Source organism: Myotis nattereri (assembly GCF_964212035.1).
Source record: "Myotis nattereri genome assembly, chromosome: 1".
NCBI classification, from domain to species: Eukaryota; Metazoa; Chordata; class Mammalia; order Chiroptera; family Vespertilionidae; genus Myotis; species Myotis nattereri.
In genome coordinates, this window is record NC_138075.1 from 75,068,959 (window position 1) to 75,095,106 (window position 26,148).

The window sequence follows — 26,148 nt, forward strand, 5'->3', positions numbered from 1 at the left end:
ATTATTGGAATAGAAAAGAGAGCACAGAAATAAACCCACACTTTTATGGTCACTTAGTACTTGACAAAGGAGCCAAGAACATACAATGGGGTAAAAATAAATGATGGGAAAATAGGACAGATATGTGCAAAAAAATGAAACTAGACTACCTTCATACACCATACACAAGAATAAACTCAAAATGGATTAAAGACTTAAATGTAAGACTCTATACCATAACAATCTTGGAAGAAAACATAGGCAGTAAAATCTCTGACATCCCTTGTAGTAATATTTTTTTCTGATATATCTCCTCAAGCAAGCAAATCAACAACAACAAAATAAACAAATGTGACTACATCAAACTAAAAAGGTTTTGCAGAGCAAAGGAAACCATGAACAAAACAAAAAGACAACCCACTGAATGAGAGACCGTATTTGCCAGTGATACATTTGATAAGGGGTTAATAACCAAAATTTATAAAGAAATTATAAAAACACCAAACAGACATACAATCAATCAAGAATTGGACAAAAGACCTGAATAGCTACTTCTTCAAAGAGGATATACAGATGGCTTATAGACATATAAAAAGATGCTCAACATCACTATTCATCAGATAAGTGCAAATTAAAACCACAATGAGATATTACCTCACACCTGTCAGAATGGTTATCATCAATAAACCAACGAACAAGTGTTGGCAAGGATATGGAAAACAGAACCCTTGGGTACTGCTGGTGGGAATGCAGACTGGTGCAGCCACTGTGGAAAACAGTATGAAGTTTCCTCTAAAAATTAAAACTGGAACTGCCATTTGACCCAGCAATCCCACTTCAAGGAATATATCTTAAAAATCCTGAAACACTAATCAGAAAGAGTATATACACACCTATATTTATAGCAGCGTTATTTACAATAGCCAAGATCTGGAAACAGCCCAATTGCCCATCAATAGATGAGTGGATAAAAAAGCTGTGGTACATTTACACAACTGAAAAGTGGCTGTAAAAACGAAAGAACTCTTACCTTTTGTGACAGCGTTGATGAACCTGGAAATTTTTATGTTAAGTGAAATAAGCCAGTCAGAGAAAGACAAATACTTATATGTGGAATCTAATAAACAAAATAAACTGATGAGCAAAATAGAACGAGAGGCATGGATACATGTAATAGACTGACAGATGGCAGCGGGGAGGATGGTGGGGGGAACTCATGAAAGAAGGTGAAGAGTCAAAGAACATATATGTCTGGCCCATGAACACAGACTACAGTGTGGTGAAGGTCATGGGGGGACGACTGGATGGAGGTGGGTAATAGAGGGGAGAATTGGGGACATCTACGACAGTGCTAACAACAGCAACAACAAAAAAAGCTGTGGTATATTTACACAAAGAAATACTACTAGGATATTAAAAAAAAAAAAGAAATCTTACCATTGGGACAGTATGGATGGACCTGGAGAGTACTATGCTTAGTGAAATCGCTCAGTCAGAGAAAGACAAGTACCATAGGATTTCACTTGTATATGGAATCTAATAAACAAAATAAGCTAACAAACAAAATAGAAACAGACTCAGAGAAGCAGAGAATAGACTGTCAGTTGTCAGAGGGGATGGGGATTATAGAGGCTAGGTGAAAAGATGAAAGGATTACCCAAAAAAACCCCACAAACACTTATAGACATAGACAACAGTATGGAGATTACGAGAGGAAAAGTTGAGTAGGGGGAGGAAGAAAAGGATAAAGTGGAATAAATGGTGATGGAAGGCGATGACTTAGGGGGAGGGAGAGAGAAACACACAATATAATATACAGGTGATGTATTATAGATTATACAATTGTACACCTAAAACCTACATAATTTTTAACCAATTCCACCCCTACAAATTCAATTAAGAAAGAGTTTTAAAAAAAGCAAAAAAAAAAGAAAAAAGGAGAATAAAGTTGGTTAGTAACAAATACTTTAATTGATTGCAAACTATTTTCAAAATAAAGGGGGCCTAGGTATAAAAAATTAATGTGGTCTGATCAAAGCTCCACTTAGAAGCAATCTATTGCTTTACATTTTCTAATTTATGTAAGTACATGAACTAATCAGGCATTTAAAAAAGTTGGAAAAGAATGCAAAAAAATAAACTAAGAATTCAGGTGAATGTAAATAATAAATATTAAAAACAAAAAAATATTGAATCCCAGAAAATTGGGAGCGTGTATATGAGCATATAAACGTGCTTTAAAAACATACCAAGAATAATAAAATAAAATTACAATTAGAAATGAGTATAAAAATGTCTAATAAAAGTTAAACCACCCCTGAAGGCTGTTTCTCATATAAACTTAAAAGAAATTACCCCCAGAGGGAAGGCAGGGGTTGTGGGGTGGTGGGGAGAGATTAACCAAAGAATTTATATGCATATATGCATAACCTATGGACACAGACTATATAGGGTGGTGAAGGCCTGGGGCTTGGGAGGGGGGTGGGCCAGAGGTCAATGGGGAAATAGAAGAGCACATCTGTAATATAACAATAAAGATTAATTTATAAAAGAAAAAAATTCACCCCCCCCAAAGAAACCCAAAAATCAAACACCAACACACAATCTACCCACATTTGAATGTAAAATGCTGTATAGAGACTAAAGGTTAATATTTTCATAACATAATAAAGAGTTCAAACCACTTAATAAAACCTAATAGATGAGTGACAAATGATGAAGGAATTCAGAAATGTAAACTATTCATGTATGTTTCTATATATATTTTTATTTCTTCCTTTTAAATTAGAAAATTCTTATTAAATTAGAAAATAGTTTTACAATTATTATTATCAAAACTGTCAATGTCTCAGTGAAATAGTCTCCATTATACATTGCAAGAGGTAGTATAGAATGATTCAAACATTAAAAAAATTTGAAGTCATGTGTCAAGAATCTTGAATCCATACCATTTGGTTCAATAATACCTCATATGAAATTCTATTTGCACAGAAAAAAGTTTTTGGCACAAAATTTTTTATCATACTTTATAGTGGTAAAACTTTGAACAACTTAAATGCCAAACATTTGGTTTAAATCTATTATAACATATGTACATGATGGAATGTAATATAGTTATTAAAATAAGTGTTAATAGAAGTTTATAATAAATAGCATTAGGAATTTTTTATTTATAGTATTAAGTACAGTGAAAGTAAACCAATTGCATAGTCCAAATTTTTAAATAATGGTAGTTGACTTTGATATTTTAGAGCTTAAAAAAATATACTGCCCTAGCAGGTTTGGCTCAGTGGATAGAGCGTTGGCCTGTGGACTGAAGGGTCCCAAGTTTGATTGCGGTTAAGGGCACATGCTGGGTTGCAGGCTCTATCCCCAGTAAAGGATGTGCAAGAGGCAGCCAATGAATGATTCTCTCTCATCATTGATGTTTCTAGCTCTCTCTCTCTTCCTCTCTGAAATCAATACAAATATGTTAAAAAATAAAATAATCTACTTTTAGATTAAAAGAGACACACCAATTAAAAATAAAGGTATAGAAAAAGATATTTTATAAAAATGGAAACAAACAGAAAAACTGGGGTAGCAATACTTACACCAGACTTTAAAATAAAGGCTGTAACAAGAGGCAAAGAAGAACCCAGCAACTCCATTTCTGAGTATTTATTCAAAGAAACCCAAACACTAAATTGAAACATATAAAGATAAATTTCATTACAGCATTGTTTATAATATCCTAGATATGGGAGCAACCTAGGTGTCCATCAATAGATGAAAGAATAAAGTGATATATATATATATATATATATATATATATATATATATATATATATTCAATGAAATATGACAGCCATAAAAAAGAATGAAATCTTGCCAGCTGCAATGACATAGATTGTGCTGAGTGAAACAAGTCAGAAAAAGACAAATGCTATATGATTTCACTTATATGTGGAATCTAAAAAAAACAAAATAAATAGGAATAAGTAGAACAGATATAGTCATATAAGATTCAAAGAACATTTTGATGGTTGCAAGATGGGAGGATGGTTGGGGAGATGGGTGAAAAAGGTGAAGGTGTTAAGAAGTATAAATTAGCAGGGACAGAATAGTTATGGAGATGAAAAGTACAGAATAGGGAACATAGTCAATCTATAATAATACAAGTGTAATATGCTAATTAGACCAGATGTCCATCTGGATGACCTTCCGGAAGAAGCTGGGGCTGCGAGGGCCGAGGCAGAAACAGCCGTGGCAGTGGGGGCCAAGCCCCTTGCATGAATTTTGTGCATCAGGCTTCTAGCAATCCTATATAATGAAAGCTCAGCAACCATAAAGGCATAACGACCAGAACAACTGCTCGACCAATCACTATGAGGTGCACTGACCACCTCTTGGTCCCTGCTTCTCCCCTCAACCTCCTGCCCGCAGGCTCTGATCATTAGCATGGTGAATGGGGAACCACGGAGACGTGGGTGGGTGGCGGCAGGGTGGGACTGGGGACTGATGAGTGGGCAGAAGATGGCTCTGATCATAGGCTAGGCCTAGGGACCCTACCCACGTACGATTTTGTGCACTGGGCCTCTAGGATTATAACTGTGTATCGTGTCAGATGGTACTAGATCTACCAGGATTATCACTTTGTAAGTTATATAAATGTCTAATCACTGGGTTGTGCACCTGAATCTATACTGTACACAACTCTAATTGAAAAATTAAAAAAATATTAAAAAATAATTTTAGATTTTTAAATATATTTCAGTTCACATATATTTATATTAGTTTGTTTTTATAAAACCACCAAAGAATACAGAGAGTTGAAGAAATGGCTTAGTAAGGATTTTTGAGAACAAGATTGACTAGTTGTTAAAAGACAAACCAACTGAGGAAGTAAAGCCTCACACTTTTCTCATCCAATTAGCCATTTTCATAAACTGCCAAAAATTGACTCATAGATGAGATTACTAAGGGGAGCGGGGAGATATAGCTAAGTAATAAGTAAAGGATCCTGATTAAACTTGGACTTTGTATAAAACTATCATGAAGTTGAAATTTCTTGGGGCAGTCCATCCAGGTAACTGACAAAGCATTTCCCTTGCTTCACTTTGATCAGGGTTGGCCATTGGGAATGAAATCTAGTAAAGATTTCAAGGCAAAGCAGGAGATGTTTGGTGACTTCCTAAGCTCACCATACAATTCAGTGTCTTTGGAGAAATAAAGTTGAAGATGAAGAATTATGTTGGGGAAAAAAAAGAATCATGTTGACTGCTTAAGATCAATTGCTTTATCCTATTCAACTAAGCTCAGGACTCTCATCATGAAATTGGGTAGTTGAACATAATGGTTCACCTAACTGATAGATGAGTCACCTCTAAAATATTAGGAAGTAATTGATTAAAAACATCCCTTTAGCCTCCAGACAGTATTTTACCTACATTAAAGTTTATAATTCAGAGACCTTTTAGGCTTTGTCCAACAGTATATAACCTTAAACAGTGTCTAACACATAGAAATATTTGTTGAATGAATTTTCTAGAAGTAGATATAAAATTGTCCATATAAGAAACAAAAATAGTAGCCCTCACAAATATATAGATAAATTGAATTTAGTAATATTTTCTCTATAAGCTTGTACTTCCTGGTAATAATCCAGTTATATATATGAGTACTTAGATAAGTGAAGAAAGTCCCACCCACTCTTTCTGTTATAAACATCTGAAATTAATATGTATCATTGTTGAAGAAGTCCTGATGACCTGAGAGAGCTGGGTTTCTCCACCTTCTTGGGAAACACTGGTGACTTTGTGAGGCACTCAGGAGTACTTCCGAAGCTAGGTCCTGATAGAGCTTGCCATCTCTCCTGTTGGAGATATAAATTTTGTAGTTATTCAGGACCTGGGAAGACACATCTTTAAACAGAAAATGTAGATAAGTATTTTTAAAAAAAGATGATCAAAATTATAGGTTTGCATAGCAGTGGGAAAGAACTTTGAGATGAACTCAAAGTTACTTCGTTCTACAACTAGACAACCCAGTGAGGTTAAATGGCTAGTTATGTGTTTATAGTAATATGTTCACAGAGCCAGAACTGAAAGTCAGCCTAACTTCCAATCCAATGGTCTTCCTCAACAAAAGTTAGAATTATTTGTATTTGATAGGACCACTATAACTTAATTCGAAGGGCCCAATCTATCCCCGAGTTCCTATTTAATTTAAAATAAAATTGGTCTTCTATTGATAAAAACACCATTTCTTTTTCATTAAATATTGCTCTTCCCTGTTCTCTTACCTATTCTTCTAACAACCTGTCCAATCCTGAATAGTTCCATTTCAGAACTTATAGTCACCAGCTCCTCTGTACCATACCCTGGCATGGGGCCAGAATATTTTTGGGCATCGGCTGGAGCCTTCAACTGTGGAGGACAGTAATACTGAAGGAGAGGGAACCACATCGAAATCCTGTAGGTCAAGGATTGAGATCTTTTCCCCTCTGATTTAAAACAGAATTTGGCCCTCAGATAGGGTGGGAATGGCTGTTTTACACAATGAAAAATAAAGATAAAATTAGTTGGAGAGCACAAATGTCAGAAATGTGAATCTTGAAAAATCTTTACATTAAGGAGATAAATTGAAAATATCAAAAATGTCTTTGTGTGTGCAGAATTAATTTTACAAGACAATGCGATTCAATAATTGATTTTTTTGAATAGGAGAGATGGCATAGAATAAAAGGAAAACACATTTCAAAAAGGAGAAAATTTCTGACACAATAATTTATAGAAGAGTAGAAATTAAAGGGGAGTTGAGGGGAATGGAGAGAGGGAAGAAAACATGACAGAGGCAGTTTTGTAATTTAAAAGCATCTTTCCTACCTGCCTGTTCAGTCACAAGATGTACATTTTTAGAAGAGAAATTCAGAGAGCTTAGTCTTCATTTCTGTAACTAATACCTTTCCCACCCAAGACAAAGCTCTATATGAGATTCTTTATAATGGAAAAAAGCTAATTAGTGGTAAGGAGAGTGACCCACTGCTGCCATAGAGACAAGCAAGCCCATTAATAGTTTCTCTTGGGGACTAAATCTTTGAATCACATTGATTTCCCCAAGAGAAAAAATATTGAAAGAATTGCTTGGTGCCCTCCACACATATGGTTTATGGATGAGAAAATTGAATGCCAAAAGTTGAAATGACTTGTTTAGCCATGAGTGCGTAGGATTTTATTCTTATTTAGTACTTTCCCCCCTATTTATCCATTATTTATCTCTCTTATTAATTCAGTGAATTTTCAGATGGTTGTAAAGCCAATAGTTTTATACTCAACTTTAATATCTCCATTCTAGAAAACAATCCTAAAAGAGAAGGGTGGAGAAGTTAATAACTAGTATTCTAAAGTAAAATTGAAATCATAGACACAGGAAACAGTATGGTAGTTATGAGAGGAAAGGGGGTGAGAAATGGTAAAGGGTAAAGGGGCCAAATATATGGTGATGGAAGAACATTTGACTTTGGGTGGTGGGCACACAATCAATATATAGATGATGTATCATAGAATTGTACACTTAAAACCTATATAATTTTATTAACCAATTTCAGCTTAATAAATTTAATTTTAAAAAGATTGACTATATTGAGAAGAAATATGATTTTCTGCTTACCAGATTTAATTTTGAAGTTAAAAGGTATGTAGAAAAGCATGAGTTTAGAAAAAAATCAGAAAATCACTTGAGTATTATTTATTACTATCTGAAATGTGAAGTGTGGGACTTATATAGAGACTTAAAAGGTAAAATAAAATTGATAGCAATGAGAAAAAAAAAGAATTGTCTGGTGATGAAACAGAGGGGGAGAGGTAAAGTTTTAGTAATGTGTTGGCTAGTATAAAATAATCTCTTTCTAGGGTGGGTAATATTGGGATATGAATTTCTTTGAATGACTGAGATAAGGGTGTGAAAGAAAATATATCTTGAGTGGACAGACATACCTTTACTCATAGTACTATGAATGAAAATTGAAGAAATAAATCTAAATACTCTTATATGTTAAGATAATTTTTTATCAATGATAACAGGAGAACAAACTAATCATTTTTCTATTATCAATTATAGCAAATGATTACCTATGAACGTCTACCTGTGCTCTCAAACTTTTGACTGTCGGGGATGAAGGTCTTCTTGAAAGTATTTACCCTTTATTTTTTCTGAATTGCCTGGAAACAAGAAAAATTTATATTTTATTGGATCAATTTCTTAAAAGACCATGGGAAAATGGATACAAACATAAAATAAAAAGCATAGGGAGTTATTTTTAATTGCCTGTAACAGGAGCATATTTATCTGAGAGGGAGATAATCATTTAAAGGACCCATGACAAGTTACTGAGGCAAGCCTAGTGGATCTCTCTGGAGAAACCTGGCTTTATCTTTGATGTACAGATACAAAGAATGTGGTCTTTAGGTTATCATGGGGGCCTCAAATTTTCAAAGCTCTACTTTACTTAGAGTTCTATTTGTTTAAAGTTGTATTTCATTATCTTGTTCAGAAACAAGGGAAAATTATCTTCTCTAGAATACCATCAGAATAATGTTTGATATCAAATTAATTTTTTAAAAATAGTGATACTCCAAAAATTTATAAGCAAGGATAAAAACTGGAGATAATATGAAAAAAATGTTTAAAAAACAAATAGGGATGCGTGGTAAGTTACATGAAGCATAGTGTACATATGTAAGGTAAAACAATTTAGTTGCTTAGAAGAAGTACAAATGCTCTGAGATTATTGGGAAGATTTTCTTGTTGCACTCCCAGAGAGCTTTTCTGCAACACAGTGAACCGTACAGATCCCCATAAATTATTTTACCATACCAGTGTACTGCTGTCCTGATATGCCTGTGTGGGAGACTGGAGTTCCAGGCAGAACAGCTTATTAAGATGAATGAGGGAGAAGCAGAAACAAAATCCTAGGGAGTTGGCAAACCAGGCGCAGAGCATGCTGTGATTTCAGGGCGATCTCCTGGGGCATGGATCATGGGTTTTCTCAGCAGTGGAGAAAGCTCCTGGGCCAACAGAGGAGGAGAAGTTGTAATTTAGAGTTCCGGAGACCTAGGAATATCAGAAAAGGCTGAGATCAGGGATTTACAGGCTGCCTCAACTGAGATTGGCTCAAAATTCGAATGAGCCTAAGCCTGCAATAGTAGCTCATCAGTAGATTTTATTGCAGAGGATTAAGGAGACACAGGCAGAGGAAATTGAGAAAAGAACAAATAAAGGGAAGGAAGTCCTTTAATGATACGACCTTTGATTAAATGTAAGGAGAATGCTCAGATATTATTCAATAAATTATGCCTTTTGCTAATGTTTTTACTCTTTGTTGAGTTTATTCATTTATTTAATGATAAATATTTATTGAACATTTTCTATACTGTTATTGATGTTATAGCCGTAAACCTGAGGGACATACCCCTCCTCACATGGAACTTAGAATGTAATGCGGGAGATACACTGAATAAGAAATTATGGGTGTGATTAGTGTTACAAAGTGATCATAGGGAGTGCTGTAATAATATACAATGAAAGGACCTCTCCTGGACCTGGATTCTGGGAAGTCTTTCCTGGTAAAATGTAGATGAAGCATACAGAACAAAAGTTTTAGGCAGAATTATTAGCCAGTGCAAAGACTCAGAGATGAGAGAATATGAAGTTTCCAGGTAAAAGAAAATAAGATTGGCTCTGGAATTGCAAGGAGAGAGCATATTCTCTGAGTTTGGAGAGGGGAATGGGAGCCACGTCTTGGATGGCATGATAAACCTTGAAAAGGAGTTAGTATTTTAATTTAAGGACAGGGGCAAGTATGTGAAGGGTTTAAGCAAAATAATCCCACACTTAGCTTATATTTTTAAATATATATTACTAAAATGTAGATAATGAGAATTAAGACAAACAAGATTTGAAGTTGGAAGACTGTATAGATGATTTAATATTTGATTCCTAAAATGACTTGTGAAACCTTAGAAAATAATGATGCTATTGTAGATGAAAATAAGAGGACATATTTAAGAGGTGTTTAGAATGTGAAATTAATAGGACTTGCTGATTGATTGAATATTGGGGGCTAAGGGGGAAGGACTCCATTATTACTTTCAGAGCAACTGAATAAATATTGGTGCCATTTATTGTGACTGAGTACTCTTAAAAAAGATCAGTTTTGAGGAGGAGATGATTAGCTTAGTTTTAGACTTATTGAGTGGGAGATGCCTGTGAAGCATTTATGTAAGTGGGCAGTTAGATTTGTGGATTAGGAACTCAAGGAATAGTACCTTAACTTTGAGAGCACCTAGTTCTTAGACAGTAATTAAAGAGACCCGTGGGAATGGATGTCACCTAGAGACAGAACATAGAGTGAGAATAGGCCACATATGGAATTGTGAGGAATACTAAGTGTAGTTGAGCAGATGAAGAAAACTCCAAAAAGTAGGAGGAAAGTATTCCCCCCAGAGTAGGAGGAAAATCAGGAGGTTTTGGTGTTGCAGAAGCCCAATAGAGTATCTGATGGAGAGCATGGTTAGCAATAATTAAGTAAAGAAGAAATTCCTATCCAGGGGAATACCAAAGCATTAGAAAAAAAGTATTATTGCTTTATTTATACGAAGAAAATGGAAGATCTTATTGGAAACGTTCTTAGAGAAGCACAGGACAAAATAACATAGGCATTACTTTTAATTGAGCAGATTTTACTTATAGAGCAGTAGAAACAAATACATGAAAAAGTTTTGTACAACTTCAATAAAGTGTCTTTAATTAATGGTTTTGGGAAAATTGGACAGATACATGCAAAAAAATGAAACTAGACCACCAACTTACACCATACACAAGAATAAATTCAACATGGATAAAAGACAAATATAAATCAGGAAACCATAAAAATTCTAGAAGAAACCACAGGTAGCTTGCTCCTTTGTAAAATCAGTTGACTATATTAATGGGGGCCTCTTTCTAGGCTCTCTATTCTGCTTCATTGATCTATTTGCTTATTTTTATTTATTTTTTAAAATTTCTTTATTGATTAAGTTATTATATATGTGTCCTTATCCCCACATTGCCCCCCATGCCCTCCCACTCATGCCCTAGCAAAATCATAGCAATGTGTTTACAGATATATCTCCTAGCAAAATCATAGCAATATGTTTACAGATATATTTCCTAGGGCAAAGGAAACTAATGAGAAAATAAACAAATAAAAATCAAAATAAGCTTCTGCACAGTAAGAGAAACCACCAACAAAACAAAAAGGGAACCTATTGTTTGGGAGAACATGTTTGGCAATGATACATCTGATAAGGGGTTAATATCCAAAATATATAAAAACTCATGCAACTTAACAAAAGGAAGACAAACAGTCCAATTAAAAAATGGGCAAAAGACCTAAATAGACATTTTTCTGAAGTGGACATACAGATGGCCAAGAGACATATGAAAAAACGCTCAAAGTCACTGATCATCAGAGAGATGCATATTAAAATGACAATGAGGTATCACCTCACACCCATCAGAACGGCTACTATCAACAAATCAACAAATGACAAGTGCTGGCAAGGCTGTGGAGAAAAGGAAACCCTAGTACATTGCTGGTGGGAATGCAGACTGGTGCAGCCATTATGGAAAACAGTATGGAGTTTCTTTGAAAAATTAAATATGGAACTGCCATTTGACCCACTGATCCCACTTCTAGGAATATAACCTAAGAAACCCAAAACACCAATAAGAAATAATGTATGCACTCCTATGATCATAGCAGCACAATTTACATTAGTTAAGATCTGGAAACAGCCCAGTGCCCATCAGTAGATGAGTGGATAGAAAAACTGTGGTACATTTATACATGGAATACTATGCAGTGGTAAAATAGAGAAGGATTTATTACCCTCTGAGACAGCATGGAGGGACTTGAAGAGTATCATGCTAAGTGAAATAAGTCAGTCAGAGAAAGGCAAGTATCACATGATCTCATTCATATGTGGAAACCAATGAATAATATCAACTGATGAATGGAGTGGATCCAGAGACATGGAAGGTAATCAACCAAAGACCTTGTGCATATCACCAATGGATACAGACAATAGGGTGGGGAACATATGGGGTAGTGGGCGGGAACGGGAGTCAATGGTGGAAAAAAGGGGACATGTGCAATACTTTCAATAATAAAGAATTATTTTAAGAAAGTTCCTGTTGCTCAGCATCGCTGTCAGCATTTGGTGTTGTCATTGTTCCAGATTTGGCCATTCTAATTGGTGTGTAGTGGTATCTCATTGTTTTTTTAATTTGCAATTCCCTGCTCACATATGATGTGGACCATCTTTTCACATACTTATTTTCTATCTGTACATCTTTTATGGTGAGAAGTCTGTTAAGGTCTTTTGCCCTTGTTTTTTGTTGTTGTTTTTTTGTTTGTTTGTTTGTTTTTTGAGAAAAGAAAGAAGCTTTACTTACCCATCAATTGGCAAGAAGACAGGAGGCAAGACTAAAATCTGTCTCTCTGATCCAGGATTTGGGATGTGGTTTTAAGGTGCAGCATTTTAAGGATTCACAAAAGTTATTTTTGAGGATTGTATCCAAGATTTAAACTTTGGATCTGGGTCTTGTTTTTTCCTTCATTATATGTATTGATTTGACATTGGTTAATAAAATTATATAGGTTTCAAATGTACAATTCTATGGTACTTCATCTGTATATTGCACTGTGTGCCTACCATCCAAAGTTAAATGTTCTTCCATCGCCATATATTTGACCCCCTTATTTGACTTGCCTTATTGCATTAAGAAGGACTTCAGTGCCACCCCATGGCCCTTTCCCTCTGGTAACCAACATACTGTCTGTTCAGTCCTTTTAAAATAAACTATTTATTTTCATATTGTTGAGTTTTAAGATTTCTTTGTATATTTTGAATAATAGTCCTTATTCTGATTGGTATTTTGCAAATATTTTTCTCCTAGTTTGTGGCTTGTATTCTTATTCTCTTGATGTTGTTTTGCAGAGCAGACATTTTTAATTTTAATAAAGTCCAGCTTATCAATTATTTATTTCATAGATCACATCATCGGTATTCTATCTAAAAAGACATCACCACAACAAGATCATCTAAGTTTTTCCTATGTTATCTTCTGGGAGTTTTGGAGATTTTCACTTTATATTTAGGTCTATGTTTCATTTTGAGTTAACTTTTATGAAGGGTATAAGATCTATATCTAGATTCACTTGCATATGGATGTCCAGTTGTTCCAATACCATTTGTTGAAGAAATTATTTTTGCTCCATTGTATTGCCTTGCTCCTTTGTAAAATCAGTTGACTATATTATTGGGGGCCTCTTTCTAGGCTCTCTATTCTGCTTCATTGATCTATTTGCTTATTTTTATTTATTTTTTAAAATTTCTTTATTGATTAAGTTATTATATATGTGTCCTTATCCCCACATTGCCCCCCCCCATGCCCACCCACTCATGCCCTCACCCCCCTGTTGTCTGTGTCTATTGGTTAGGCCTATATGCTTGCATATAAGTCCTTTGGTTGATCTCTCCCCATTACCCACCCTCCCCTACCTTACCTCTGAGGTTTGACAGTCTGATCAATGTTTCTCTGTCTTTGGATCTGTTTTTGTTCATCAGTTTATATTGTTCATTATATTCCATAAATGAGTGAGATCATGTGATATTTATCTTTCTCTGACTGGCTTATTTCACTTAGCATAATGCTCCCCAGTTCCATTCATGCTGTTGCAAATGGTAAGGACTCATTCTTTTTTACTGCAGTGTAGTATTCCATTGTGTAGATGTACCACTGTTTTTTAATCCACTCATCTACTGATGGGCACTTAGGCTGCTTCCAAATCTTAGCTATGGTGAATTGTGGTGCTATGAACATAGGGGTGCATATATCCTTTATGATTGGTGTTTCTAATTTCTTGGGATATATTTCTAGAAGTGGGATTACTGGGTCAAATGGGAGTTCCATTTTTAGTTTTTTGAGGAAACTCCATACTGTTCTCCACAGTGGGTGCACCAGTCTGCATTCCCACCAGAAGTGCACAAGGGTTCCTTTTTCTCGCCAGCACTTGTCATTTGTTGATTTGTCGATGATAGCCATTCTCACAGGTGTGAGGTGGTACCTCGTTTCGTTTTGATTTGCATCTCTCGGATGATTAGTGACTTTGAGCATGTTTTCATATGTCTCTTGGCCTTTCTTCTGTCTTCTTTCGAAAAGTATCTATGTAGGTCCATTGTCCATTTTTTGATTGGGTTGTTTATCTTCCTTTTGTTAAGTTGTATGAGTTCCCTGTAAATGTTGGAGATTAAACCCTTATTGGTGATAACATTGTATTTGCCTATTTTTAAAATTTTGGCAATAATGCACTGTCCTGATTATTATAGCTTTATAGTAAGTCTTGAAGCCAGGTAATACCAGTCCTCCAAGTTTTCCTTCAATATCGTGTTGGCCATTCTGAATCTTTTGCCTCTCAGTATAAACACAAGAACCAGTTTGTCAACCTCCTTAAAATACCTTGTTGGGATGGAGTTGAATCAATAACTCAATTTGGAAGAACTGACCTCTTGACAATATTGAGCTCCAGAGACTTTTACCTGAGGACTTCTTTGGATATCAAAAGTGCTCAACCAATTATGTTCAGAAGCCTGAAACTTGCATGAACTTAATGCCCCAGAGCTACACCAATACAAAAATATATGGCTTTCTTCTCTCTCAGGTGGTACAACTATAATTTATAGACACTATACATTTTCTTAGAGGGCACCCCAGCTGGCCACAGTAGTAGGATACCAATCAACACAGCCTCTATTGGCATCCTATCTTTCCTTGTCTCCTGTCCTCATTGCTGAATGAGATATTTTTAAATTCACTGATTTATTAAAAAATAACATATGAAAACAGTCTAATTAATAAGATTTCAAACAATTAATTATATGTATTTGGAACAAATATTAAAGGCCCTCTTCATCTGACCTCTTGCAAGCTCTTTTATTCTTGGAGGTAACAACTATCATTCTTGTGAGTGCATCCTTCCATTGCTGTTCCTATCAATAGTGATGAGTGTTTTTCTTTATTAGAGATTTTTCTTTATCTTCTTTTTGTTTTCAGTTTGAAATTTAAATGAATTGAATGTGAAAGACTATTATTAAATCCTCATTTCTTTCTTTTCTCTTGCTCCTTACTTTCCCTGCTAGTCTCCTCCATATTTAATTATCTCATTTTCTCTCCCTAGAAGTTTTGTTTATCTCATTAATTTTTAGATTTGAAAACATTTAAATAAATTTATTTGTTCTATTTGCAATTTTGTGCTCTGAATCTCGAGTTCATAACCATCTCAGTCAGAGAACATAAAGATTCAATGCGTATTTACTTGCTTGGGTGCTGCAGTGCACTTTTCAGGCACCATAACATATAATTATCATGACACTTAGATCCATTTACAGTAAAGAAAATAGGCAAAAAGAGGGTAAGTGACTTTCTTAAGTTTTATAGTTATTAAGTGAAAGACCAATAAGAGATATGTTCTGGGAAAGGATGCTGCTTTATAGGAGAGTTTGAGGAAGTATATGAATTTTCTGAAACTTGAAAAACAATAAAAACTTTTATAATGCAATAAAGTATTTCTGGATAGCTAGTAATGTTCTGTTTATTTTCTTGGGTGTTGGTTGCCTGTTTTAATTTTTGAAAACCCATACAGCTATACACTCATGATTTTCTTACCTTCCTGCTTTTACAGGTCTTCCTTGCCCAGTATTTCTACCACTGTCTGGCTCAGGTATAATAGACTCATTCAAGGTTGAACAACAATCAGAATTAGCCAGTTTGAAACTATGTAGGAATGATAAACTTATAAAGAATGTAATGATCTTATAAAAGGAATCAATTACCTTGTAATTACAACAAAAACACACTAAAGGAGACTTCTGACAGGTACAGAGCTTGTAAATTGTAACACATTTTTACAATAAGAAAAATGCTGTGCACTGAAAATCAATGACTTTTTTTGTATCCATAAGATAGCTGAGGTCATACAGCAAACTGGGTGAGAGGCATATTAAGAAATTAAATGATTGGTTTATTGACTAGGTTTTTGTAGGGAGCAGCTCTAGAGTTAAAGCCTCGAATTGACCTGTGGCAGAGCCACAAACAAGTCCCAGCTTAGAGGGCAGAGCCCTCTTAGCATAATTAATCTTGACCTTAGAGCCGCCCCCTAGATAATTAATGGTAACTAATGGCCTGTGGGAGATGCAGCAAGTGCTGCCAAAACAAGTGAAACTCACAAGAGCATTGTAATTATGTTGACCACTACCTTATTTTTCTCTGACTATAAAATAAAGACAGCTTGCTGGCTGGATCCTTCTCTATGGCCTCATTCAGGCACAGGAGATCCACCAAGCCCCAGCTATATTCTCTTTGTCTGTCTTTTCTTTAATCCTTCATCTCCCCGCCTCAGGCTCACTGAACCCTTGGCTGTGCTGGCACGGCACAGGTCTTTCATTTCTCCTTTGTTTCTTATAGTATTAAGTGGTTGGATTATAAGATTGTGCCAATTCATTTAATGCGACATTGGTTAGATTTCAAGTGTACAATTCTATTAAAGTAATATTTAAATCAGTGATTGTTGAAATGTATTTTGTAGCTCGACAGTAATAGATAATGGGTAAACTATTTTACTTTTCAACTACTGGTTTTACCATTTAACATATATTACAAATTAAACTTCAAAGGGGGAAGTTATATTAAAGACTCATAAACTCTTCTGTATGAAAAGACTAGAAATTATCTAATTTAATCCTATAGCAATTCTATCATATTGATTATTCATTTTTGTTTTAATTCTTCCAGTGACAGAGAGCTCATTCTCTAACCAAAATAATAATTTCTTGAAAGCTGATATATGTACAGTCTGTTCCTTTATTCATGACAATTTTATTAATTAATTACATTTTTAGACAGATTTCCATAATTTTTGAGGGACTAATTTCTATTATTAATTACTTATGTGGTCATTTGATTTGGGTAAGTATTATTTAAAAAGTCACTAGACTTTTGTTCATTAGATTCCACATATTAATTTGTCTTTCTCTGACTGGTTTCTTTCACTTAGCATAATAATTTCCAGGTCTCTCCATGTCTCAAAGGGTAATAGATCCTTATTTTTTTTATAGCTGCATAGTATTCCATTGTGTAAGTGTACATGGAAGCATGCAACAGACTGATGAATCTCAGAGGGAACGGGTGGGTAGGAAGAGATTAACTAAAGAACTTATATGCATAACCCATGAACATAGATAATAGTGTGGTGAAGGCCTGAGTAGGGGGTCAGACCAGGAAGAAGGGGGGCCCATGGTGGAGAAAAAGAGACATCTGTAATACTTGCCACAATAAAAATAAATAAAAAATAATAAAGTTAAACTTACCTTTGTACCTTCTCTGGGCCTGTGCAATTTTTAAACAATTAACTTACAACATTTATCAGATTAGGCTTCATGAAGAACTTGGTATAACATTTAGTAAACAGCTAATGATTAATAGCAACCTCAGTAACAACACTTATATTTGCATATTTATTTCAGTTGAAACTATGTGTTTAAAAGGAATTCTTTTATAGATTTGAATGCCCATGATTAAGTTGTGTGAGACTGAATTTAGTGTTCGTTTAGATTTCTCTTTTGAGCAGCATTCCAGGCATTTAGTATATCTGGGGTTAGGGCAGAATCTTAGGGTCATGTGAGTTCTTGTCTCTGTCCTGTTACTAATATTAAGTAAATCATGTGCTATAAGTTAAAAATTTTTAAAAAAATATTTTTTTATTGAATTCAGAGAAGAAGGGAGAGGGAGAGAGAGAGAGAAAAATCAATGATGAGACAGAATCATTGATTGGCTGCCTCTTGCACACCCCCTATTGGGGATCAAGCCTGCAACCCTGGCATGTGCCCTCAGAACTGAACCTGGAACCCTTCAGTCCGCAGGCCGACGCTTATCCACTGAGGCAAACCAGCTAGGGAGGTTATCATTTTTTTTAAAAAAATATGTTTTTATTGATTTGAGAGAGGGAGAGAGAGGGAGAGAGAGAGAGAAACATTAAAGATGAGAGAGAGTAATTGATCAATTGGGGATTGAGCCTGCAACCCAGGCATGTGCCTTGACCTGGATTTGAACCGTGACCTCTTGGTTCATAGGTCGACACTCAACCTCTGAACCACATAGGCTGAGCTGTATGTTATCATTTTTAACTTATTAATTTAAAAAACTGCTCTTTTGCTTCATTGCCTTATTATGTGATATGAAATAGTTGTCATATTGATTATGAAATTTAAAAACTACATAAACCTGTGAACCCCTGTTCATGTGCTATAACAATGACAGGAAAAGGAGACAGCACAGTACAGTACAGTGAACTACATGGTCTTGGAAATCAGACAGATCTGGATTTGAATCTTAGCTCCACAATGAACAGAGTGGCATTGGTCAAGTTACTTATTTTACCTGAGACTTAGCTTCATTAAAATGGAAATTCACCCTGGTTGGTTTGGCTCTGTTGGTAGAGTGTCAGCCTGGGACCAAAAGGTCCTGGGTTTGATTCCAGTCAAGGGCACATGCCCAGGTTGCGGACTTGATCCTTAGTAGAGGAAGTGCAGAAGGCAGCCAATCAATAATTCTCTCTCATTATTGATGTTTCTCTCTCTCTCTCTCTCTCTCTCTCTCTCTCTCTCTCTCTCTCTTTCTCTCTCTTCCTGCCTGAAATCAATGAAAATATATTTAAAAAATGGAAATTCAAGTGAAGTTTCTCACTTAAGCCTTTTCATTGTGAATATGCTTCACAATAGAATTTTAAACTATACTTATTCAATGTGTTAAGAACTATTCTCTGTTCACTGATATTAGTTTTAAATGTAACTTATAGACATTCTAATACCAGGAAATATTGGTTCTTCTTTAAAGGATCCCTCAGGTCTGCTAGGTTGCACAAATATTATTTTGTTTTCCTTTAATTTAATTTTATTCTGTATCAAACTTTTAATATTCCATTTTTCTTCAGGCCATGGGGATGCCAAGGCTAAATTCCCAAGATGAATGGATTGAGAACTGTTAGGTCACCAAAGAGTCAGGTGATCATTGAGAATTGATGAAGTAGCTCTTACTCTAGTTATGTCCCCAAAGTAAGCACAGGGCATCAAAATGGAAAGATTTAAAAAATCATACATGAGTATCAAAAGATATTGCTTTCTGAAATATTTCTTCTTTTTGTGCTCAGGTAAGTGAATAAGATAAAACTAACATTGGCAGTCTGCTGAAATTCCAGAATTATAAGAATTTTATCTCACTTTTTCAATTCAACAAACATTGAATACCTCCTAGGTGCTAAATTTTAGCAGGAGAGAATCAAAATTTGTTTCAGGCTACATAGGTGGTTCTATATGTGCAGTTTATGCCCTGATTTAAGGGAAGATTTTTGTGTCTGGATTATAGCATGTTCCAGGAAGGATGAGAATGACTTGGACAGCTGATTATTAGGTGCACTGTTTTGGACCGTGCCTAGATGGTTTTGAAAACTGATTAAGACAGGAACTGTTTTTTTCCCTTCTATGTTCCATACTTTTGGGTTAAATTTATTGTTTTTTTTATATCTATTGAAGTGTATTTTATAGAACACTGAATTTTTTTTACTTCAAACTTGTTATTATATTGTTCTTGAAACTATAGGAAAATCTTAGTGTGACCGTGGAGGTATTCTGGCTCTCATGCTTTTGGAGGAGCAGTATAGGAGTGGGGAAGGAGTGAAGTGGGGTAATATTCTATCATTTCAGGTTTAGTGAATATGCCTAAGGAAATAAAAATGTTTTATGGTATGAATTTCTCTGGATAGAAATATACTTTTTAGATAAGTTAATCATACTTCAGTGCCTTAGAAGTTTCGACATTCAGGTGTAGGGAAAGTAATTTGAAGTTTACAAATTAGTGGATTCAAAATTACTAGAGAAGTATCTATACTTTCACAGAGGGATTGGTTTGTAGAAGGCCGGTCACAGAATCTTGTTGGACATAGTCAGGACCAGTGAGAATAAATCAGTAGGGGAATGTGGAGAAGACAGAAATGAGAGCAGCTTTCTGTGATTCTTCTTCCTCTGCCAAGATTACACTGTGATCTTTGTAATATTGTTTTATTCCTTCCTGTTCCCATAGAATTAATGAGAGGAATGAACAGAAACTTTGGTTCCTCTGGCCCAAACCCTAAATTCAATATGCATATTTACTCTAGAATTTTCATACTTTGATTTTTTTCCATTGGACAGACATTAGACATGTTGGTAAACATTTATTTAATACTTGTAATATTTCTTCAAGAGCATGAAAAAATATTTGGGTATTATTGAGTAGCTCATCGAGTTTAGTGATATTAAAATAAAGTCATCAGATAAAAATCCTTATTAATATATTTGACAATACTTCAAAGTATTTGGAGGAAGGAATTTAAAATAAATATGTAAACTGACATTAAAAAATAATTTTCCAGGAGACTGTTTTATTTGGTTGAATGCCATAAATACCAATTAATATAAGCATGCCAAAGTTAATTTCAGAAATTTGGGGGGAGTGCAAAGTTGAAAAGTATCATATTTGTTTCAATTATTTCTAACCTGTATTAAAAAGGTAAAAGAATAATAACAAAGGGAAGGCTCATCTAAGGAATCAAAGACAAAAGATTGTGTATAAACATTTGATCACCTTGAACTAATTAAGATTAGTAGAAAAGAAGTAATGAATATTATAAAATAGTGATCATTCCTATTTACTTTTCTACTATTTTGTTTTTTATTGGAGAGAAATTCTCACATGTAGAAATAACCATCAGTATAAATAACTTACAAGAGAAGTATGCACTGAGATAATTGTATTTATTAACAGAAGAACATGGAAGATATACCCACAGTTCCGGAGATAGTTTAAAAAATGAAGGAAAGTACTTAGTATATTGATGGTGACTGAGGAATATCACCATGGCATTCAAAGAGCTTCTGCTGCTGCTGCCATTTCTAGCTCCTGATTCATATAATGAGAATTGAAAGATTCATTAGAATCAAGTAATGTAGCGCTGAGCTACAGTGAGGAGTGTAGTGAGGTCTGGGAAGTTCCATGAACTGATAGGTTTCAGAGATGAATGGACCAAAGGAATTAAAATTATGGAGGAATTTAAAAAATAATGTAGTGTGTTTCATAAGAAATAATTAAGACATACATATTTAGAAACATATTTAGCCAATAAAGCAGAACTTGCTTAGACAGTGGAGTGTTTGGAGAGACTGTTGGGAACCAGCCAAACTTTCTGTATATCCCATCCTCTCAATGACATAAATTTAGACAATAACCCTGAGGATAGCAGCCTCCTAAGCACGTGGGTTCCAACAGGACTGTACACTTTTTAGGTCTATCTTTTCTAACTTGCTTATGCATGTTATTCTGTGGAAAATGGTGCTAGATGAAGCCTCTTCTATCAATTTGTTTTAATTAATTGAACCACTCTTAAATTTGTTGGAGTAACTCTATTGGCTTAGGATAAAGTGACAGGGAGGTTGTGAGGGATTAATTCACACTGCCAGATGCTTAAAACGATTTTTATTGAATTTATTGGAGTTGAAACTTGTCAATAAAACTACATAGGTTTCAAGCGTGCAATTCTAACGCATCATCTGTATATTGCATTGTGAACTCACCACCCAAAGTTAAGTCTCTTTTCACTACCATTTATCCCCCTTTTGCCCTCTTTCACTTCCCCCCACCTCCCTTTCCCTCTGGCAATCACCATACCTTTATTTGTGTCTGTGTGTGCATATGTGTTTGCTTAATCCCTTCACCTTTTCACCCAGTCCCCCAACTACCTCCCCTTGACAGCTGTGCATCTGTTCTCTGTATCAATGAGTCTGTTCCTATTTTATTTGTTAGTTTATTTTGTTCATTACATTACACACATAAGTGAAATATGGTATTTGTCTTTCTCTGACTGGCTTATTTCATTTAGCACAATACTCCCCAGGTCCACCCATGATGTTGCAAAGGCAAGAATAAACAAATGAGACTGCATCAAACAAAAAGGTTTTGCACAGCAAAGGAAACCACCAACAAAATGAAAAGACAACCCACTGAATGGGAGAATATATTCACCAATGCTACATCTGATAAAGGATTAATTTCCAAAATTTATAAAAGACTGAATAAAATAAATTGAAGAGATTAGCCAAAGAATATATATATATATATATATATATATATATATATATATATATGCATAGCCAATGGAGACAGACAACAGTGTGCCGAAGGCCAGGGAAAGGGGAGGCAGGGGCTGGGTGGAGGTAAGCAAAGCGGGGATAATGGGAGACATCTGTAATAGCCTCAACAATGAAAAAAAAAAAGAACTTATACAACTCAACACTAAGAAAATAAATGATCCAATTAAAAAATAGGCAAAGGACCTGCATAGACCCTTCTCCAAAGAGAACATACAGATGGCTAAACAACATATGAAAAGATGCTCAACATCACTAATCATCAGAGAAATGCAAATTAAAACCACAATGAGATATCACCTCAGACTGGTCAGAATGGCTAAAACAAATTTTTTTATTGATAATATAGTTAGTTATTCTATGGACAGGATGAAAACTATATGATGAATCTTACATACCAAGAAACTATTATCGTAAGATTATCCATCATTACTCATAAATATTAATTAAACACTTACTATGGGCCAGAATTTGTTAATGAGATACTATCTATCCTTAGAGAACTCAAAGATATGTTCGGAGTGACATACAGAATGGTCAAATATCCTATATAATAAAAGGGTAATATGCAAATTGACCCTAACAGCAGAACAACTGGGAATGACTGGTCACTATGACACACACTGACCACCAGGCGGCAGACGCTCAATGCAGGAGCTGCCCCCTGGTGGTCAGTGCGCTCCCACAGGGGGAGCTCTGCTCAACCACAAGCCAGGCTGACGGCTGCCAGCACAGCGGTGGTGGCGGGAGCCTCTCCTGCCTCCTCAGCTGCACTAAGGATGTCTGACTGCAGCTTAGGCTTGCTCCCCGCTGGCAAGTGGACATCCCCTGAGGGCTCCCAGGCTGCCAGAGGGATGTCTGACTGCCAGCTTAAGCTCGATCCCCTAGGGAGCAAGCCTAAGCCAGCAGGTGGACATCCTCTGAGGGGTCCCAGACTGTGAGAGGGCACAGGCCAGGCTGAGGGACCCCCCCTGAGTGCACAAATTTTTGTGCACTGGACCTCTAGTCAATTATAAAGTAGCATCACAAGTATTATGCTTGTACACCATAACATGAGAAAATAAAGAAATAAAGTAAATTGCAGTTGGAAGAAAGAGGAAGCTGTACTTGAGGAAGTGATGCATGAATTGTATTTAGATGTGAGAAACAGCAGAACTAAAAGCATTCAGTTCAGTTTGCAGGCACACAAGCAAGTAAGCAAGCAAACATTTAACAAAAACAGGGTTATCCAAGCAGTTCAAGAAAGTTGAAGGATATTTTGTGGGGATAGTGGAAATCTAGATGTGAGGCTAGGAATAGACAGAGGATAGATAATCACCTCTTTGAAGGAGCCTAAACTTTGTGAAGGAGTAAACTCGAAGGAGTTTAAGTAGGACTGCAACTCTCACAGAAGTCTCTGTGCGAGACTTCTTTTTCTTTTACTCTCTGAATTGCTTATTTCTCTTTTCTCCTGTTTTTACTCTGTCACTTCTCTCCCCTTTCCTCTTTCCCCCCATCTCTATCCTTACACACACACACACACACACACACACACACACACACACACCTCTCTAGAAAAAGATGGTGTTAAAAATATAGAAGTTATAATTCATCTACTAGTAAAATTTCATTTCACTTTACTATTTCATTTAACATCCTGCAACATATCAAATTTTCACATTTGTATTTTAAAAGATCCATAATCTTTATTAACAAGTGTTGATTATTTGTAAAAGCATCTATAATGCAGAAATAAGGATTTTAGGAAGAAGTTCAAATCATGTATAATCAATCACATTTTACTATGTTAATAATTCTTAAAAACTGGGCATTTTAATTTTTAAAATTGATTTCAGAGAGGAAGGCAGAGGGAGAGAGAGAAACAAAAATGATGAGAGAGAATCATTGATTGGCTGCCTCCTGCACAACCCCTACTGGGGATCAAGCCTGCAACCTGGGCATATGCCCTGACAGGGAATCTAACTGTGGCCTCCTGGTTCATAGGTTGGCACTCAACCACTGAACCACACCAGCTGGGCAAAAGTTAGGCTTTTAAGATGTTTTATGGGTATATGCACAGAATCATACTAAAGTGATATTTTTCACAGTTAGGTCTCTGTTATGTAGAACTATACTCTTATTTTTAATAGCTACATAATAGCTGATGATATAGCTACATTATAATTTGATTTAAAAGTCTGTATTCATTTGGTTATTTATAACTATTTGCTATTGTTATAGAATAATAGGATGATGAACATATGAAAATATATATCAACACTGTGTAATTAAACTGGGATTTCCTTTTGCTTATAATATTTTCTCCATGAATTTAATCCTTCGTTTAGTGTTAGGAGCCCCTGTATGCTTGTTATTGCATAGATTTAAACATTTTAAATTCTAATAAACATTATTAATTCTCACTCTCACCAATCATGCATAAGAAATTCTACATATAAGCTTATGTATATATCCCAGTTGAATGTATTATTGTAACAGTTCCTCATTAATTTAATTTAGGTTACATTCAAATTTTTCCTTTTTATAAGTAATTGTATAACATTTGCCATAATAGCTAAATATTTTAGCTCATTTTTTGTTATACATTAAGAAAAACTTAATGGGAGTCTTTAATCATAAGGGAAGTTTTAAATATTTGATATATATGTTTTCAAATTGTATTATGGAAAAGTTGTATGATATGTGTACTCTGAATCCTATAGTATGAGAGAGTCTCTTTCTTCACAGCCTCACTCACTCATATTATTAATTTTTAACTCAATATAGTAATTCTATATTGTTTTATTTACATTTCTTTAACAGTGACTCTGTTCTTCAGACGTTGACTATTTAGATTTCTTATTTGGTCCAAGTCTTTGTGTTTGTTCATTTTAAATTTGGCTTATCATTATATTTAACAACTATTTTCCCACCTTTAATTTTTTCTTTTAAAAAATTATATAGAAGATTTAAATTTTGAATCTGAAAATGTCAGTGTTTTCATGCATGATTTGCACATGTTAGGATATGCTTAGAAAGAGTTTTCTCCTACAAAGGAGTATCTAAAAATAAGTTCATATTTCCTATTTCTTTTATTTTTATTTAAATACTAGAGGCCCAGTGCATGAAATTTGTGCACTGGTGGTGGTGGTGGGGGGGGGAGCCTCAGCTTGGCCTGTGCTCTCTCACAGTCAGGGAGCCCTCAGGGGATGTCCGACTGACATCCTTAGCACTGCGCTCATCAGCCGTGAGCCCGGCCTCCGGCTGAGCAGCGCTCCCCCTGTAGGAGTGCACTGATCACCAGGGGGCAGCTTCTGCATTGAGCGTCTGCCCCTGGTGGTCAGTGCACATCAGAGCGACTGGTCGTTCCACTGTTTGATCTATTTGCATATTAGCCTTTTGTTATACAGAATCCATTAAAATTTACTTTAGTTACTGTTGTAAAGGAAGGAATTCAACCTATTTTTTCCAAGTTTGGTAAGTTGTGCCAACACCATTTATTGACAAGTTTATCCTTTCTGTACTTATTTAATGTGATCCCTTGACAGTCTTCTAATTGGTCTCTCACTCTTTCCTCTGATCCCTCTATCACATTCTTTATTTTTCAGTTACTCTAACCTTTTTAAAGCAACAATATGATTATTTCATTGTTCTGCCTTAATTGCTTTCTAACACTTCTAAGATATAGACCAAATTCTTCACACACCTTATTTGATTCTACTTTGATCAGACCCTTACAGGTCTTTTATTTATTCCAAATTGATCTGTTTCTTCATGTTTCAGAATAGTTCCCATGGCCTTTCCCCTGGATAGATTACTCTTTCTATCCTTCTTCACTTATTTAACTTCTTATAGTTTGCATAGCCCTTTG

General features: G+C 35.2%; 1 protein-coding gene across 1 annotated transcript in view; it reads left to right on the forward strand.

The window, feature by feature from the left end:
* Positions 1-26,148, forward strand: part of LOC308531476 (olfactory receptor 4F3/4F16/4F29) — a gene marked incomplete at both ends in the record, with an annotated part of 57,909 nt that overhangs the window by 30,127 nt on the left and 1,634 nt on the right. The gene's annotated exons all lie outside the window — the stretch shown is intronic.